The sequence below is a fragment of the Penaeus japonicus genome, unplaced genomic scaffold, assembly GCF_977035675.1.
Source record: "Penaeus japonicus unplaced genomic scaffold, GWHDUDI00000001_assembly GWHDUDI00000025, whole genome shotgun sequence".
NCBI lineage: Eukaryota > Metazoa > Arthropoda > Malacostraca > Decapoda > Penaeidae > Penaeus > Penaeus japonicus.
Genome location: NW_028234427.1, coordinates 18,457,047 through 18,462,046, shown reverse-complemented (window position 1 = coordinate 18,462,046; position 5,000 = coordinate 18,457,047). Strand labels below are relative to the sequence as shown.

The 5,000-nt window shown below is 38.6% G+C and overlaps 2 long non-coding RNA genes across 2 annotated transcripts; both read right to left on the bottom strand.

The window, feature by feature from the left end:
• Positions 1-180: 180 nt before the first annotated feature.
• On the bottom strand, positions 181-886 carry LOC147468925 (uncharacterized). Its single transcript, XR_015192230.1, has 2 exons — positions 689-886; positions 181-514 (listed from the first exon to the last, which is right to left on the bottom strand). It is a non-coding gene; the product is annotated as an uncharacterized LOC147468925 (long non-coding RNA).
• A 3,049-nt stretch (positions 887-3,935) lies between these two features.
• Positions 3,936-4,759, bottom strand: LOC147468924 (uncharacterized). The gene is made up of 2 exons (XR_015192229.1): positions 4,599-4,759; positions 3,936-4,425 (listed from the first exon to the last, which is right to left on the bottom strand). It is a non-coding gene; the product is annotated as an uncharacterized LOC147468924 (long non-coding RNA).
• Positions 4,760-5,000: the final 241 nt, after the last annotated feature.

The following is a 5,000-nucleotide window of genomic DNA, read 5'->3' as shown; positions in this document are numbered from 1 at the left end:
TTTTTTTTCTGTCATCTTTCTGTACGTGTGTGCGTTTGTTTGTGTGTGGGTCATTCCAGACGTTTTTGTACTGATTCTCATAAGGCAATGGTATATTTTCAATAATGTGATAAGCATCTATTGAATATCTGAATCCTTCCCTTTAGAACGGAATGGAACTAGACAGTGAAAGTACTTACGTCACGTTGTTATAATGTTTTACTCATAGATAGATAAGCTTACATGCAATTACTTATCCCAATTCACAACTTTCAAAATACAAAAATACATAAAATATATATAGAAAACCCATAAAACCTTAAAATTAATAGATCATTCATCGGAAGACCTCAACTACTTCCGTGAGAAAAGGCGTGCTTCCAGAAGTTGTGCTTCTTTTTGTTCTTTGTTTTCTTTTCCGGATTGTGGCCACTCTCGGCCGAGGAGTCGGCGCCGTGACTTGCGTTACTGGAGTGGCTGTCGCTGCTGCTGGTGCTGAGGTGGCTGTTGTTACTTAGAGTTCTGACTCTCCCGCCTGGGTTGTATATGGAGAGTAATTATATCAACATCTTGCAGTATAATATGCTATCTATTCTGTGTACAGATCTAGACACATTATTGTTTTAGGGGGGAAACTAGGTATATACGCGTGTATGTTCAAAATATCAACGGTATTTTTGTAAGAAACTTCGAGGGACAGATAACTTACCCATCTCGAGGAAATACTCGAAGTCGTGGTAGACAGACATTTTGCCGTCAATCTTCTCTTCTCAACCGATGATGCTCTCAACTTCACTTCGCTAGACTGCTCGGGTGTTTAAGAATGGCCGTCGCTTGAATTCACTGGAGGAATAGCGTCTTGATTTTGCTTCTTGGGTGTCTGTTCTGTCGAGAGCGGTGCAGGATGGGGATTTATATACTGGCAGGACCGTATCAGGTCACCTAGTACGTGCTTGTGTTCTCACGGAGTTTTACCTCCTGATAAGTGGGTTACAGTGATAAGCAATGCAGCGCAACGTATGAGGATGTTAGATGTTAATTTTCAATGTTAATAATATATATTACGATCTGTTAAGATTTCAGGCGGTGACTATTTAGAATCCATCTAGTATTAAAAAAATCTTAATGTATTTTATAGCAAGAACACTATAACATCGATAGACAGTGATAAGAAAGAAAATGAGAGAAAAAAGGTATATCGCACTGTGTGATGGGAACAAGTGGTCGATGTAAAACTCACATGTCGCCTTACGTAAGCCAAAAATCAGAAACGTTATCAACTAATAAACATATAACGGAAAAAAAATGTTCATGGATCACTCAAGGACAATATTGATTAATAATATATAAATGAATAAACGAATAGAATTTTACTCTGTCAGGTCACCTAACACTGTCAGGTGATGATTATATTTTTTTCTTCCTGTGGGAAAATACTGATTAATACTCATTGTGCACGTTAGTCTACAAGAGATACTATGTGAAAGCTCATGCATAAATTGCAAGCTTATGATTCTAGCCTTTAGGTGCATTTTTGTTAATGGAATGCATTTGGGTGATATAAGAAGAGGAAAAAGCATTCATTGGATCTTTTTTGTAGAATGCGCTAAATGAGACACGGTTTTCTCAGCCTCATTTCTCCAGAAACTCTCTATCTGTCACAGTCTGGAAAAAATATCCACATATCTCTCTGCTCAGCCCAGTCAAAATCCTCGGAGTGACATTGCACACACCGAAGGAAGAATAATTGATAGTGCACGTCATATCAGGTACGCAGCTTTAAGCCTTTGTAAAGAGTAATGACTGCATAATATCCTTTATCCTATTATGACATTTACATAGATATCTACCACTGTTGATTTTTGTTGGCGCACCGATAACACGGAGATAGCGGCTATCGCTTGCGTCAATGCGGGTGTCGCCTGAACATTTACCCTTTTATCAAAAGCGGTTTTCATATCGATTACCCTCATAGGAATACCCACCATCTATCTACAAGACTATAAGGAAAATATATGTTTCTTAGGGACTTTCTTTGGAGGAATGCGTGTGGAAGTGAATTGTCGCCGGCAGATAGTATCATTAATATATTTTTATTGCTATTACTCTCAACAGTATTAACATCAACATCAGTGACAACAAAAACAACAAAATAAATATAATGACAATAATAATGATAATGTTAACAATAACAGTAAACTGTAGTCGTGTTAGCAATAGAATCAGAAGAGGTAATAGCAGTACTAGTAGTACAAGTAGTAATATTGGCAATAATGAGCTTTGACTCTCTGGAAGATCAAACAAAAAAGCACGCACACACACACACACACACACACACACATGCTGAACAAGTTGAAAACAAAACAACGAAGGAGAAAAAACAGGAAAACACACAAACTATCGGATATCCGCACCCCACAAGAGGAGACGTGGCCGATATACAACAATCGAACACAAGACTCAAAAACGCCAACTGGGAACGGCGAGCTCTTCTTATCACGCCTTTGTCGCGGGGCGGAGCGTGTCCTGTGGTGCAGCTCAGACCCTGGGGTAGCTGGGGGGGTGGGGGGTGGCTGGGGACCAACTTGACGAGTTGCTTTGGGAGGGGGAGGAGGGTAGCTGATTTTCTGACGGCAATGTAGACTTATCTACATGTCTTCTTACAAGAGCAGTGGTTTTCATTTTTTTCTGATTGCACTTTCATCAATTCAAGTTGTCTTTTCTGTGGCACCCTTTTCTTTCATTTCACCCTTGCCCCTTCTTACTGCTGCTTGAAACAAACTAACAAGAGATACATACTCAATTCTCAAATGCAAAACTAACCTGAAGAACGAGTTTAACTTAATATTCAAATACAAATCTTATTTCCCTTTGGAATCTTGTGGCAACCCTGGGCACTCCTGCCCATGTCCTGAGAACCTTTGTCCTCGAGGAAAACCATCACTATCACATCTAATTCTCTCTAACACAGTTATTAAATGTATCGGGTATTAATAGGATGGAAGAGGAGAGAGGAGGAGGAGAGGAAAGGAAGGGAGGTGAGAGAAAGGTTCGGAGGAAAGGAGAGAAGAAGGGAAGGAGGATAAGGGAATGAGAGGAAAGGACGTGCGAGGAGAAAGAGGTTAGGAGAAAAGGAGAGAGGAGGAAGGAAGAGGGGAGAAAGGGAGAAGAGGGAATTGTAATGCTTCTACTATTATTATCATTATCATTATCATCATCCTTGTTATTATTATTATTATCATTATTTTGAATAATTATTGCTGTTATCATCGTCATTATCCTTATCACATTATCATTATTATTACCGCTGCAATTGTTATATGGCTATCATCATCAGTCTCATCGTCAAGCTGTTTAGCCAATATGCTTACTTCACGAAGAATGATCATTATCTCTTTATGGATGCGTAGTCATGGCACTATTGTCATCTTTATCATCACTATTGTTAATATTCACTGCCATTACCATTATCATAAACATCTTTATCATCAACATTTAAACAACGATACCATGATCAAGCTTGTGCAAACCGCAAGAGGCAAACCAACATCTACAGCGTTTTCGCTTTGATGTCGCTTTGATCTAACATTCCCCGTGAGCATAGCGATTATTCCATTATCTATCGCTTTCTTTTGACCGCAATCTCCTTTTTACGTCTGCTTATCAATTCTCTTCATTCAGTGTGATTCGCCCTTCTTCCGATAGCCTTCTCGTTCTCGGTATGCGAACGTGTGTGTGTGTATTCTGGAATCTACAAGCGTACGCGTTCGTAGCTGTTGAAATGTGTCATGCTCAGTTTTTCCTTAGTTATTCTCATATGATATGGTTCAAGTACACCAGATCAATGTCAATTTAAATCCCCTTCTTTTTAGAAATGGACTGAATAAAAAAAAAAAAAAAACTGAATTGACAGGTAATTCAATTTTCACTGGTATTTTAGTTGATTAAAAGAACAGTGTAAAGTAATTATTTATAAACAGATCAATCAGTAAAAATCATGTTTTTCCTTTACGGATGCATGTATTACTAATATATTCTTTTTTATATAAGTAATAACGTCAAAAAAATCCACTAACTTATGTTATTATACACAGTATCTTATACTAATGTAGAGATCATCTTACAGGCAGTAACTGAACCCAGCCCTCAACTTTCGAAACACATCTCTCATTACGTATACTCTTCCAGCCACACATGCAAAATACATAGACAAAAAAAATCTTAACATTACTAGAGTATTACTGTAAGATCTTGCTTAGTTCAGTGAGAAACAGGTGTACTTCCACAGGCTGTGCTTCTTCTTGTTCTTCTTTTTCTTTTCCGGAACGTGGCTGCTCTCAGCCGAAGAGTCGCTGCCGGTACTTGTGTTGCTGGAGTAGCTGTCACTGCTGCTGGAGCTGAGGTGACTGTTGTTACTTGAAGTCCTCACTCTTTCGCGTGTCATGTCTACGGGAGGATATTTGCATTTGAGATCTAATATTAAGCATTATTTATATATATTGCATAATTAGGCATCAATACTACTTACAGATCTAGAGATTCTATCCCTGTTTATTAGCTAGGTATATGCTCATGTGTATTCAAAATAATAATCAACATCTTTATAGAAAATAACTTACCTATGTCGAGGAAGAATTCGTAGTGAATGTCGTGGTAGACGGACATTTTGGTGTCTGATTTACTCTGGATTTCTCAGGAGTGTAAGAATGTCAGTACTTCACTGGAGGAAAAGCGGTCTTGCTTCTACTACTTGTCGATTTGTTCTGTCGAGAGAGTTCTGGATGGAGGGTTTATATAACAGCGCAACCATTCACTTGGTACGTGCTTGCGTGGGTTTAACTTGCTGATAAGGCGGTGCCGGCGATAAGAGTTGCAGCGCAGCGCATGAGGACAATCGATGCTCAATGTAAATATTATGATTCGCGATTTGTTAAGGTCTAAAGACATGACTGTAATCATAATCTCTCAGTTGTTTACAAGGAATGCCACGATGAAATTTGTGTAAAGGGGTAATTGAATAT